Genomic DNA, 15,285 nt, shown 5'->3' with positions numbered 1-15,285 from the left:
GCCGAGTAGTGAACTTCATCTGTCTTGGTGGTGGTATTTATACCTGGGTGTTGAATATTTTTATCTCATCATCAGAATTACACATTATTCACAAGTTTTAGAAGATGAGATGGTGTTAGATAGGATGTGATGCTCATTGGTTTTATTAATAGGTATGGTTTGTGGGACTTTAGCGTTCAAAGTTTCCTTTAAATGACTAGGTCTCCCATGTGACAGAATATGATGCTCGGTTACGTGTCCATCCCTGCCACCGTTGAGGGATCCCTCGAAAGCATTTTCAACCTGGCACTGGAAATTTTCCAAATGGCTCATCAGCCCCATTTAAAGGTAAAATGTACGTAGTACGCTGAAAAGTTTCAATGGTTTGTTTGTGGTTGGGAACAAGCAGGAAAGGAAATTCTGGTACAAGTTGGGGAAGTGGAGTCTTACGAAGCGTATATGCTGTGGCTCAGACATAAGATTCTTGCAAACCATCAGAAAGCAAAGAAATCATATCATGTGGTTAAGGGTCAGTTTGACAGTCAAGTCACTTGTCGTGTGCTTTTAAAGTAACCACTTTGATTAACATTGGACTCTTCAGAGATGATCGCTTCACTGTGGTATTTTATGCAACTTAAATAGCCCTTTCTTTAAAGACAGAAATGTTTGCATAATATTTTCTTTTTTCCAGTCTAGCCTCGATGACAGTAGAAAATGAAATCCTGATACCAATGTGAGGACGTATTTTATTAAGTCTTTGGCTCTGCAGGTTCTTTCTTTGTGCAGAGCAGGGCCTGCAAGGTTATGCTACAGCACAACTGCAAGTGGAGACTGTGCTTGGGTGTAAGTGAGGTTAAGCTTGGATCATATTCCTTCACACTGAGCTGTACTTAAATCTCACCCCCTGTATGACTTTTTGCTTGCACAAAATTAGTACGGCACAAAAGTCCCTGGGCATGGGTGGAAAATGGGCATGTTTAAGGAGACATGGACCTAATCACAATCCTCCTCAGAGGTGCTGAGCTATGCACTTCCGGCCTTACTCCTGCTTAGAATGGGGTGCACAGTGGGGAAATCTGCTCGATTTTGATTTGCTGGGCTCACACTCATTTTCCATGGCCATTTGTGGGAATGAAGCTTTCTTCAGACAGATGTTCATGTGTAAAGGGATCAGGCTATTTGCAAAATCTGTTTTGTGAAGAAACTGAAACAGTGTCAGGTAGAAGTAGGGTAGCATTCACCTTTGTGAAGGAGCAGGGTAGGCAGTAGAGAGAATGGAGGGATCCTGCTGGAGGGGGATAAAGGAAAAAGAAGAGAGACCGAGTCAAAAGAAGAACCAGCTCATCACATGTATGGGCTTGCTTCACAGAGGTTACAGAGGAGGAGATCATTGCAGCCTCCATAAAATTCAGCCTGACGTGTTGAGGAGGATTGGATTGGCACCTTGGCACTCTGAGCTGCCCTGCAGGATCATTGCTGGAATGAGCTACAGCCCTTGATTAAGTAAAACCGTTCCCAGAGAGAAGTTATCAGTGGTTCACAGTCAAGCTGGAAGAGCATATTGAGTGGGGTCCCACAGGGATACGTCCTGGTGCTGTTCTGTTCAATATCTTAATCAATGATTTAGATAATGGCCGAGAGAGTACACTTATAAAGTTGGCGGATGAAACCAAGTTGGGAGGGGTTGCAAGTGCTTTGGAGGATAGCATTAAAATTCAAAATGATCTGGAGAGATGGTCTGAAGTAAATAGGATGAAATTCAATAAGGACAAATGCAAAGTACTCCATTTAGGAAGGACCAATGAGATGCACGCATACAAAAAGGAAAATGACTGCCTAGGAAGAAGTTTTGCAGAAAGGGATGCATACATGTATGAACCACAAGCTAAATATGAGCCAACAGTGTAACATTGTTGCAAAAAAAGCAAACATTATTCTGGGATGTATTATCGTGAGTATTGTAAGTAAGACACGATAAGTAATTCTTCCGCTTTACTCCGCGCTGATTAGGTCTCAACTGGAGTATTGTTCTGGGTGCCACATTTCAGGAAAGATGTGGACAAATTGGAGAAAGTCCAGAGAAGAGCAACAAAAATGATTAAAGGTCTAGAAAACATGACCTGAGGGAAGATTGAAAAAATTGGGTTTGTTTAGTCTGGAGAAATGATGACTAAGAGGGGACACGATAACAGTTTTCAAGTACATAAAAAGGTTGTTACAAGGAGGAGGGAGAAAAATTGTTCTTGTTAACCTCTAAGGACAGGACAAGAAGCAATGAGCTTAAATTGCAGCAAGGGCAGTTTAGGTTGGACATTAGGAAACACTTCCTGTCAGGATAGTTAAGCACTGGAATACATTGGATAGGGAGGTTGTGGAATCTCCATCATTGGAGATTTTTAAGAGCAGGTTAGACAAACACCTGTTAGGGATGATCTAAATAATATTGTCTATAGGTATGGTCTAGATAATACTTAGTCCTGGCATGAGTGCAGGGGACTGGACTAGATGACCTCTCGAGGTCCCTTCCAATGCTATGATTCTAAGATTAGTGATCTGAAAAATATGCCTTACAAATAGAGATTCAGGAAGCTCAGCTTCTTTAGCATATAACAGAGAAGTTGAGACAACTTGATCATGTTCTATAATTATGTACCCAGGGAGAAGATATGTTAGTATATGACTCTTTGATCCAGCAGACAAAGGCATAAGAAGTTCCAGTGGCTGGAAGATGAAGTCAGCAAAGTCACTGCTTTTTTCACACAGACTATTTAACCTCAGCAGCAGTGCTAGTGTGACCCAGCCTGCTAAGGTAAAGAACCATACCTCCCATGTCCACAGCAGCCTGCAGATGTTCAAGTGAATGCAAATTGATTTTCTACTACAGAACATTTGTTCTGCAAAAAGTATAAAATATAAACCAAGGATGACAACTCAATTTGAAAAATGGAGCTACTCCAACTCACCCTTAAGCAAGTAGATCTTGCTTAGGAACAAAGACACAATTGAATACAACTGTTGTGTCATCATATGTGGCAAAAAGACATTTGAGAGTCAAGGAGATGGAAACAGTTGTGCCGTGATGACTGGCACTAGTGCTAAGCTGTCTTCTGAGTAGCCAGCCTGCCAAGTGCCAATGTCTGCGTATTGAGGTAGAAGTCTCAGGCTCACTTAGATTCTCTCCCCCTCTCTTTGGCCTTCCAATTATCAATTCAGTTATTAAATGTTCTCCAGAAAAAAAGGCAACATGTGTTTCCCAGGTAAACAAGACAATTGCTGTGGGTGTTGTGAATGGAGCACATATTATTTATGGTCAGAGTCCTTTTATGTTATCCATCTCCTGTGAGTAAATAGCACCAGGCTACTATCAGTATTAGCATCTTTCTTTCTTTGATAAGAAAATCCTTAATGTGGGCCATCCCCAGATCAGTGCTCTTCTCTAGATGCACTGACCTCATCTGCGTCATCCTGAGGTTGGACAACTGCATCACATTCTCTTAACTCAACTGGGGCCTGCAGTCCCCGGCACCTGTTTTTCCAAAACAAAGTGATCAGAACAGACTACTCTTGGCTAGTACTAGCAGATCTGCTGCACAGAAATATCATCGTGTCAAATTGTTAGGAGTATCCAAGTTGAGTTGATACCATGGGGCCTAAATGTGTCTTTGTGCTGGATCCCTTTCTCTCTTCACTTCCACTCCCATTGTGCTGATGAGCAGGAAAAGCAATTACAAATACAACAACAAGAGGGAGAGATCTTCTAACATTTTCTCCAGTCCTGGACATGGAGGCTGTTATGAATATTCAATCACTCCCTTTCCAGCTAGGACTATTCATGTATTCATGCTGCAATTTCTGTGTGTCAGGTGCCAAAGGGGATAGATGACAAAAAACTGAAAGTCAAAAAATTGAAAGAACAAAATGCCCTTATTCTACGTGGAATTCTGTTGTGTATATGAAATAGCACCACACCGTGGTTGCACCTCAGAGCCCAGACCAGAGCCCTGACATGGAGGACTATGTCTTTCCCAACTAAAGTTGTAGATTTACCACAATTATTTGTGGATCAAAGAACGGAAATTTGGGATCCGTACTTCAATAAATGCTTGGTTAATTTATGAAATATTGCTGCAAATTAGATGAGACTTGGTGTTTACCAACAGTGCAACACAGGGGAGGCTGTGTCCCAGAACACCAGGACAGAGCCCTAACATTGACACAGTTAAATGAGATGGCCTGAGTTGCATCCTCGTCTTTTGCAGCATTTTATGTGACCTTTTACAGCTGAGACTAGATGTGCATATACCAGCTGCAATTACTTGGTGTGAATATTACAAGAGAACATTAACTTTAAATCTGTCCTTCCCAATGATATCATAATAACCTAATATTTCTAGCAATGTTGTCTCAGGCAAGGTCTGGCTCAGGTGACTTGGAATGGCGTAAAACAATCTAAAACTTCACAAATCCTGCTGGCCTAGCTCTTCCTAACTCTGCAAACTGTTCCTAACCTCTCCTTTAGAGAATCAAAGACCCAGCAACTTGACTATGCCCACTCCGTCTATTGCAGTGATGCTCCTCCACTCGGGAACGAGAAGAAAGATATGATTAAGGTGAGCAGCCACACAGTAATAATACCGAATAGCAAATCCATGCAGTGAACACAGCAACTGCACAATCCATAGATTTGTGTTTGCATTGCTGAAATATTGTTGGCATGAAACATTCATTGAATACTTGTCAATAGCCAAGCATTTGTGAAAATCAAAGCCTGGTCATGAACAATCAGGGAACAGAAAAAGGGGCAACATTTTTCCAGCAAATGTTTGGCCAGAATTAGTTTGCACAACTCTATTTCTGCCGCAAGGCTGGAATAACTTGGCGGCGACACAGTCACTCTCTCCTCAATGCAAGATTAGGTTCTCCCCAGCACTCTGTCCTACTCATCACTTCTTATCCTGCTGTCATGTGAACCATGCTCCACACCTGTGCTGTGAATGGTCAAGCCTCAAAAGGTGGTTTATTTTAAGTTCTAATTATTAACTCTTTCAGCTGGCTATTAACTATTTCAGAAGCAGCCAGAAGAAAAACCAAAGCATTTTTTTCACTTTGCTGCCTGTAAATCACCTGATCAATCAAGCAAAAGTAGAGGTTTCACATTTATCTGTTCAAGCAGCACCTGACAGCAATTTCCACCAGTGGCGTCCTTGGAAAGATGCTAATTCTGTAATATGGTACACCCTGTTAAACAGAAAGATCTGATGACTATATTACTGTATAATGTCTATTTAAAGAAAAGCTCACTGTTTTAATGAGTGTTGTTCTAGCTCTGATATTTACATGGGTAGGATTTGTAAATCTGTTAATACTTCCCAAATAAATAAATAAAGAGTAAAGGAAAATCAGTGTGCCTGCAGCCTCGGTCTGAATAGGCATTTATACTAAGCCTGACCTTTTTGAGAGCTATTCCATTATCCCTTCCATCCTTTTGTTCTTTTATTCATCCCCCACTTTTAAAAGGCCCCACTTTGAGGAAACTCTCCTTTGTGGGTGAGGTGGATGTGGCTCCCTTTAAAACTTGTCAGAGCCTCTCCGCAAGTGCTGGCCAGGAGTCATTGAAAAGCAACTTAAGGAAATCACTTTCCCCTTCAGCTGTCTCAGGTTGGAGCTTAGCTGAAATTTCCCTGTGATTGCTGGACTGGCCTTAAATTACAGCAACGATGAGTCAACCTCCAATGGAGTTGGATTGCAAAAGGCATCCAAGACCTCATCTAAAATGGAGAATTGTGTTATGCGTAACATGAATATTTGGCCGTGTCTCACTAAATTTCCCAGGAGCTTTGTAATGATTTAGAGCAAGCAGAAAGGAAAGGGTTTATTTTCAAAGTGTACCACTAAACACCGTGATAAACAGAATCTTGATCATTTTAAGTACAAAGTGGAAATGGGGGTTAAGTATTAGTTGCTCTGCAGCTGACCAAATGAGAATATAGAAATACCCTAAAACATGCTGTGTACAATTTAGTGCGTTCAAGACCTTTTATCATGAATAGCTATTGTTCAATGCATGGATTTTGCCTAGTATGCCAAGGAGGGGAGGAAGAGACTGTAGGGAGCCTCTTTTCTTCCTTCTTCTGTGCAGAAAAAAGCAGGGCAGGTCTCTGTGCTTCCTTGTGCATCAGTCAGGGTGAAGACCCAGCTGTCAAGCTACAATAGATGGTATTCCATGGCTCCACTCTGGTTTGGAAATGTAGCTAGGCCTTCAGCTACCCTGTGTACATGATGCTGTGGGAGAAGTGGTGTGGGGACTTCATACTGCTCTTTTATGGAGCACGAGTAATGTGTCCTGTGGAGCACACTGGCCCAGGATCATCATGCCCTTTATAGGTTGGATGGCTCAGAGCTTCTTCGCCACCTCCGTGGTGTGCCTCACTCTCATAAAGGCAAGATTAGGTTGGATGCCTACTACCTTGCATTTCATTGACCAAGACTGACATCCCCAGACTGAGGGATGCAATGAGGTAAAGCCAACATGCTTCCATTTATGCTGAGTGGGTACTTCTGTGCAAGCACATTGGAAAGCAGTTATGGGGTTGATATGGATGTTTACTACCAGCCTCTGCCCTCCACCCACTCTGACCTTCTACATTTTGGAATATTCTGATGTATCTCATTAGTGGCCCACTGTGAAGAGCTGGGTTCTCATCATCCCAGAAAGTGAATAAGGAAGTGTTCTTTACCACTTCACATAACACATGAATCAGGATCACCCAATGAAATTAATAGGCAGCAGGTCTAAAACTAACATAAGGAAGTACTGCTTCACACAACACACAGTCAGCCTGTGTAACTTGTTGCCGGGGACACTGTAAAGGCCAAAAGTATAACTGGGTTAAAAAAAGAATTAGGTAAATTCATGGAGTATAAGTCCATCAATGGCTATTAGCCCAGATGGTCAGGGATGCAATCCCATGCTCTCGGTGTCCCTAAACCTCTGACTACCAGAAGCTGGGACTGGACAACAGTGTGTGGATTACTCGATAAATTGCCCTGTTCTGTTCATTCGCTATGAAGCATCTGGCACCAGCCTTGTTGGAAGACAGGAGACTAGGCTAGATAGACCATTAGTCTTACCCAGTATGGCCATTCTCATGTTCTTAACCCTGGGGGTGAAAAACCTACTATGCAGAAAAAGGAAGGAACTCCCAACTCTCATGTCATTTTCAGATGAAAGGGATGTCAGTGGAAAAACTGCACAAGTGTAGTCATAACAGCTAACCCCAAGTACAGTCAGCATTTCGTGAACATACTGAGAACGAAAGTCCTGAAACCAGAGTCCGAGGGTCGGCTACCAGGGGATAAAAGCCCTGCAGCTTGGCCATGACTGGCCTGGGTCAGGTGACTTGGGCTCATGGGGCTCAGGCTGCAGAGATAAAAATCACTGTGTAGATGTTTGGGCTCAAGCTGGAGCCCAAGCTCTGGGACCCTCCACCCTTGCAGGTCCCAGAACTCAGGCTCCAGGCCGAGCCTGAATGTCTACATGGCAAGTTTTCAACCCCGGAGTCTGAGCCCTCAAACCCAAGTCAGCTGACTGGGCCAGTCACGTGTTTTTTTTATTCCCATGTAGACATACCCTAAATGGATTTTTCCACAAATAGTCTCTCAACTCCACTTGCTACTCTCCAGACATCTGCACTCTTGAAAGTTCCACATCTCCTGGACCAAATATTGTGTTGCAGTGGTGCCAGTTCTCACAATTTTATTATGAATCTCACAATATTTGCTGTTTTTCTTAAAGCCCCAGCCACTGGAGTCTGTGATTATATGAGAATCCAAGCTTTCATTAAAAGTAGAAGTAATTTTCTAGCCTTCGTGGTTGCAGAGAAAAGCTTGAAAATGTGAACCCTAAAAGCTCAAAATCAGAAGGCAAATAAAAAGAACCGCAAATTTATTATTTTTAAAAATCTGATGATTTTAAGACAACCTCTTGATTTTGGGGGGCCTAACTCACAAATGCTTGATGTTGGCAACACTTGAAACATTGATGACTAACAGTCGGCGCTGTATGAAAGCACTGATATGGTTCCTTTTGCTATCAAGCAAGTTAAAAATATCGTGCAATGGTTTTCCAATGAATTTAGTTTAGATAATCTGGTTTTAAAAATAAAACAGAGGCGTTCCTGCTTTCATCTGGTTTAGCAAAAGCAAGTCTTCTCTAGTTATGATAAAGTGATATGAGCAAATATACAAATACATTTTATTCTGTACTTTTATTGAATACTAAGTAAAACATGCAAGGTCCCATTGCTATTACGTTGAAAGAGTCATTACTGTACCCAGATGTAAATTTATTTTTTTATTTTAAATTTTAATGCTAGCTTTAATCAGTTAAGAGTTTTGAGATGATTTTAGTGGCTTTTTTGGCTGCATAGTACTCTACAGAGGAATGGCTTCTTATTAAAACTAGTTATCCCCTAAAAAGTATCCTCCATGAGCTGATAGTCCTTCTCAAATTAACACTGTTCTGACTGGGACAAGGACTATGGTATTTCCATGAAGACTGATGTAGGTTTTAGGAAGACATTTATTTAATTAACAGCCAGAAATGATTTAGAAAATAAACACGTAAGTAATGTGTCTGTAATCTAGCCTGACTAGAGTCTCTCAGCCTTGCGACTGGTTCTTGTCTCAGAGTCTGAATGAGTCTGTGAGAGTCACTAAGCACTGCATGGTTTCCAAAAGGATCTATAGCAGTTGTGCACTTCTCCATGAAGTTTATAACACAAGGAACTTCTTGTTTGGTTTTGCATGCTCTTCTGCCAAAGTCAGGATGGCCTCTGCAATAACAATAACAATAACAATAACCTGCAATAACAGCTTCATCCTTGAGTCATTTTAGATTCTGTTTCTGCATTCACAGTGGCTCCTATGCCCTACCAAGTCAGGGAAATTTAAGGGTCCCTCATTCATTCTGCCCTAATTCTCCTTTGGCTCTCCTTGTGGCTCAGAGACAATAACCATGTTAAGACTATAGTTTTTATTAGGGCTGGCTGGTAAATTTAAAATTTCTGATGTAAAACATAAAAATTCTCAAAACCAGCTCTACTTTTTATATTAATAGGGGCCCAGGTAGCTCACACGTAGCAGTAGTGTTATTGCTGGTTACATATTCATGTCTCCCATGTCCGTCTTTGAACTACTACAAAGACTTTCTCAGTCACTTGACTTTTGGAATAAAAAATACTATTGCTCAAATTTGGAAATGCAGCCCTCCTCCTCCCATCTCTATTCCCCTTGCCACTCCAGGGAAAGGGATAATTTTGTTTAGTCTAAGAATAAATTAATTTGGTTGTTTGATTACAAGTACCTACAATATCTTGCAGTATGGATGCCATTCTACAACTACTTTGTTAATGCTCGTTGCCTATCAGACTTTCCACTGTTTCATTTGAATAAGATAATTGACTAACTTCTGTCCCTCACTTTATCCCAGTTTATGAGATATATTTAGAGGTTGTATAAAGCCCTCTCTGAAGTGTAGAAATGTCCTTAAAATCAATACACTGTACAAGTTAAAATCAGTGCAACAATGTTCATAAACAGCCCATTGGCCAACTTCTGCCATTTTTTTCACCCATTTCAGACAATTTCACTGAATTCCATTCAATTCTGTTGATGTCCATAGGGTTATGGGTCATGTAAATCAGAGCAGAACTGGGCCAATGAAATGCAAATCCTTTGGCTCAGACATTATATTCACAATCATAGATTCTCCACTCCTCCCCCAGGTCAATATCATATTGGTCAGTCATCATTCATTATTTGTTGTGTGTGTGTGCATGTGTATAGATGTGTGCCTGTGTCACATATGCACATCTGTATGAATACACGTGTGGTTTAAATTTGCTTTCTCTTTCTAGCTTTGTAAAAGCCAAATCCTTTAAGGAGATCTGAATAAGCAGATTCTGTGCCAGCACAGAGCCCTGCTGAAGTCAATGGGGAATTCATGCAGGGGCAAAGGTTTGCCTGTGTAGATCCAGTTGCAGGATCAGGCCCTGTTATAGTACCACAAGTCTCAGATTGCCCAGGTCCATCCAGGAGTTCCAGGACACTTTCCCTGATCCAAAGCAAGGGTGAGTTTGTATTAGCTTTCCACTTCAGCTGTCTGCTATCTCTGGAGGTATCTCAGTGTCTAATATTCACTTTCCTTTTCACAAGATCGTATCCATTTCCCAAGAAAATACCCCCTAAACTTCAGCCTCCAGATTGTATGATATCCTCACTTTATATACTCTATTATTTTTAAAGGGATATGACAAAAGAATACACTAGAGTTTCTCAAGTTCTTGGTAATGGACTACAGATCCTTGTTCCAGTCTAGTGACAGAAAATCATTATCATCTGATACTTATTTTAGGATCCGTGTGAAACAAGTTAGAGAATACAGTCGACTTTCTAGTGGACAGGTGTCCACATCATAAAAAACACCATCGTAGTCAGCTCTTTGTTAGAAATTCAGACAAGAGCTGAACTTTGAACAGACGACTTTGGTTTCCGGTACTGTCAATGTAGCACTTTTCATAAGATTTTACTTCAAATAGAATTTTGGATAAAAAAAAATCACCTGCCGATCTTTTAGGCTTTTCTACACCCTCAATGAGCCTGCCCCACTCATTTTCTTAACATGACAAGTCTATTGAACTCTATTCATGTGTTAATGGTTTGATGATTCACTGCTTTTTGTCACATTGGATTTTGATTTGAAATCCGTGCATTTTATTTATTTCCATTCTTTAAATTAAAAAAGCCTCCATCCCATTCTCTAGGTACATTTGCACAATTCAGCTTTCACAGTTAAAAATGCCCTAATTGTACAGATTTGTGTGTCATTAATCATTCATTTGTGTGTTTACTTTATAAGAAATTACCAATAAATATAATACATAGCAATGCATGTTTAATTGTACTCGTATGAGTTGGATTGTCAGCTAGCAATCTCCTCTTTTTACTGGTTTCAAAAAGCACCATTAGTGGCCCTGAATAATAACTTAATAATGTGACTGTCCACATGTGAATGTGTGTATGTTTGTTTGTAATTTAATTATAAATATTAAGGACAGCTTAGGAGATATTCATGAAATACCTGAAAACAATGAATGGACTTTCCTTGTCATAGCCATTTAGAAATGTATAAGGGAGTTTCCTAATAGGTACTTGCAGTGTGATGCAATCGCTTCTTTTAAAATGATCCATTATATTTTTTTCAGTGGGGTTTCCCCTCACCCTCTCTGCTCTTTTAGTGCCATTCATCACTGTGGTGACTAAGCAAACCATTTTTCTTTAATCACAGAAATAGGAGTACCCATGGCAAAGCAGGTATGCAAATTCAGACTTACCTCCTCTGTCCTGCCTCCGGATCATTATGAGTGGGTGAGAAAATCTGTTGTATATCAATCCAGCCACAGATGCCAGTTTACCTTAAACTGGGCTTGTTAATGAAAATTTGGCTGCCAAGAATTTCCAGTTCAGGTTTGAATTTTAGATGCAAACCAGAAATGTGCAACAACTTTAGTTTCTAGATGCCGTGCAATAAACTAAAGTGACACTGTGCAGCCATGATGTGTTTCCTTTTGATGTGACAGGAAATAAGACTGCCTATTGAAAAGCTACTGTGGGCAGCCTGTGAATACATTTTATAAGTTACACTTCTTGTCTTTTCAGAGATCTTAACTACTGAAGTTGAGATGCCTTGGGTGGCTGCTTGAGAATATACTGATTTACGTACTGTGAAAATCCCTAAAATTCAAAAAAAAAATATAACGGGCAAACTAACATGAAATAACATTTAGAATGCCAAAGAACTTAGCGGAAATAATTTGTTTCTGCTTCTTTGAGCATGGCATCGAGTCTACGCCCCAAAGAACTCATTGACCTATTCATAAGATGAGAAAACAATGGGTGGGCAAAACAAATGTGGAGAAGAACAAAGTCAATAATTAATTACCAGAATTTAACATAATCAAAACATAAACAGCACTGCTTGCAAGTGGCAAGATTTTTTTTTAATGTTTAAAAACATCTGTATGAATTAAACATTTGTTTGGAATTGGATAGCTTTCCTTATGTAGGCACCAAGCCTGCAAACACTTACACATCTGCTTAACTGTATGCATGTGAGTAGTTATGGACTTCAGTGCGGCTGTTCACAAGTGCAAAGTTAAGTATTTGTAGGATCAGGACCACAGTTTTCAGTAGTGCTGACCTTCCTAAATATAACCAGACTGGGAGCCCATACTATCAGGCCACATCCTATTATTTTTCTCCCCTGATGGATAGCTTCTACATCACAGGTTACTGACTATGCTGAGGGTAACACTGGTAACTTGCCAGGAAATCTGCTTAAGCAATGGGATCTTTCAGGTACTGCTGGGAATGTAAAAATGCTGACTACGATATGGTTAGTCATCTAATAATGGCAGCTGACGTTTCATTCGATTTTTGTAAGTGCGATTGTATTTATTTAATGGTTTGGTAAAACGCATGAGATCCTGGGTGATATCTATGAAAAACATGTACATTAAACATTTGCAGGCTACTACTTGGTCTCCACCACTTTTTACATAAATATATACAAAGGCTCTGCAGGGTCCCTATGCACCTTCAATACAGTACACGGCTATGTTATCCAGAATCAGTATACAGTACAGCCCTTCTTAGGTTTAAAACCCTAACAAAACATGTACAAATCAAATTACGTACATTCAGATTGTTAAAGGTTCATAACTCAGTCAAATCAAAATTAGTTTTTGTCAAAACATCGAAGGCCCCCCTATTTCCACACCAAGTTTCAGCTGTCAAAACCCAGCCATTTTGGCTGTACAGTTGCTCGGAAAAGGACACAAGACATTTTTAAAATTGGAGAAAAGTGTGGATTTTTTTCACTCCCCCACAATGAAAAATGGCAAATCAGTTTTGCCCAGATACTTCAGAAATGTTCGCCTTTTGGCAGATTTAAGCCTCAAATGTTTCACCATTTGAAAAGTTCTGAACAACAGAAAGCAGAGTCTTAGAATGTAACTGTTCTGCAACCTTACCCAAGGTGATCGTAGATTCATAGATTGATAGACTCTAGGATTGGAAGGGACCTCGAGAGGTCATCGAGTCCAGTCCCCTGCCCTCATGGCAGGACCAAATACTGTCTAGACCATCCCTGATAGACATTTATCTAACCTACTCTTAAATATCTCCAGAGATGGAGATTCCACAACCTCCTTAGGCAGTTTATTCCAATGTTTAACCACCCTGACAATTAGGAACTTTTTCCTAATGTCCAACCTAAACCTCCCTTGCTGCAGTTTAAGCCCATTGCTTCTTGTTCTATCCTTAGAGGCTAAGATGAACAAGTTTTCTCCCACTTCCTTATGACACCCTTTTAGATACCTGAAAACTGCTATCATGTCTCCGCTCAGTCTTCTCTTTTCCAAACTAAACAAACCCAATTCTTTCAGCCTTCCTTCATAGGTCATGTTCTCAAGAATTTTAATCATTCTTGTTGCTCTTCTCTGGACCCTCTCCAATTTCTCCACATCTTTCTTGAAATGCGGTGCCCAGAACTGGACACAATACTCCAGCTGAGGCCTAACCAGTGCAGAGTAGAGCAGAAGAATGACTTCTCATGCCTTGCTCACAACACACCTGTTAATGCATCCCAGAATCACGTTTGCTTTTTTTGCAACAGCATCACACTGTTGACTCATATTTAGCTTGTGGTCCACTATAACCCCTAGATCCCTTTCAGCCATACTCCTTCCTAGACAGTCTCTTCCCAGTACTTCACATAAATAAAATGCTCTATAAATAACAATAATTGTAGCATAATGCCTTGAATTACACCTAAGGAAGGCTGAGCTGCACAGACAGCCTCATCCCCTGCATGTATTGCGTATACAAGGATGTGATGGTAACAGGACATGGGTCAGCTGGGAAAGGGGTGGATTCACAGGATTCAGCGCTGCATGGGTTTGGTGGCCCTCCTGCTATGTCCCATATGGTTGCTCTGGGTTAGGGATGCCCAGGACTACTTCATCTATAGGTAAAAAGTGACTCCCCAACTAGTCTGTGGCCCTGGGTGAGGTATGTTTCTTGCTCAATCCAGCTATCCAAATTGAGCACTGTGCTGAGGTCCTAATTATTAAAATACATACTTTAGAAAGAAGTGAACTGCTATATGTCTGTAAAGACATACTGGAGCTTTATCACAATGAAAGTGGATTCATAGTTTTGGAGGCCAAAAGGGTTTATTATGATTATATACTTTGATGTCCTGCATACTACAGGCCATAGAATTTCACCCAGTAATTCCAGCACTGAGCCCAATAACTTGTTGTCAACTTAAGAAATATAGAAAGAGATCTGGTCTTAAATTACAGGCTCCAAGTGACAGTGAATTTACCACTTTGCCTGTTGAGCTTTTCTAATGGTTACTCTCACTTAAAAATTTACATTTGATCTCCAATTGACCTTTGCACCATTGGATCTTGTGCTTTCTTCTGCTTGAGTGAAGAACCCTATAGCATCTTCTCCCTGTGCAGGTAATTATAAAACCATGATTAAATTGCCTCTTCTTAACCCTCTCTTTGAAAGGGCTGAATAGATTGAGTTCCTTTAGTGCAGGGGTGGGCAAACTTTTTGGCCCAAGGGCCACATTGGGATTGCAAAACTGGATGGAGGGCTGGGTAGGGAAGGCTGTACCTCCCCAAACAGCCTGGCCCCCGCCCCCTATCCGCCCCCTCCCACTTCCTGCCCCCTGACTGCCCCCCTCAGAACTCCTGACCCATCCAACCCCCACTGCTCCTTGTCCCCTAACTGCCCCCTCCTGGGACCCCCCACCCCTAACTGCCCCCTGGAACTCCATCCCCTATCCAACATGCCCTGCTCCCAGTCCCCTGACTGCCCCGACCCCATCCACTCCCCCGCCCCCTGACAGGCCCCCTGGGACCCCACGCATATCCAACCCCCCTGTTCCTAATCCCCGGACTGTCCCCCCCCCCGAACCTCCGCCCCATTCAACTGCCCCCTGCTCCCTGTCCCCTGACTGCCCCCCGGGGGCCCCCGATCCTTATACAACCCCCCAGTCCCAGCCCTGGCCCATTTACCATGCCAAGCAGAGCATGCAGAACAGCATGTCTGGCTGCCGCGCCTGCTGGAGCCAGACACGCTGCCGCTCTGCTCGGCAGGAGCGCGCAGCTCCGCCGCCCAGAGTGCTGCCCGCGCAGCGGCATGGCTCTGCAGGGAGGTGGGGACAGCGGG

This window comes from Chrysemys picta, chromosome 1 (genome assembly GCF_011386835.1).
Source record: "Chrysemys picta bellii isolate R12L10 chromosome 1, ASM1138683v2, whole genome shotgun sequence".
NCBI classification, from domain to species: Eukaryota; Metazoa; Chordata; order Testudines; family Emydidae; genus Chrysemys; species Chrysemys picta.
The sequence above is the reverse complement of the archived record's forward strand: the minus strand, read 5'-3'. Positions refer to the sequence as shown.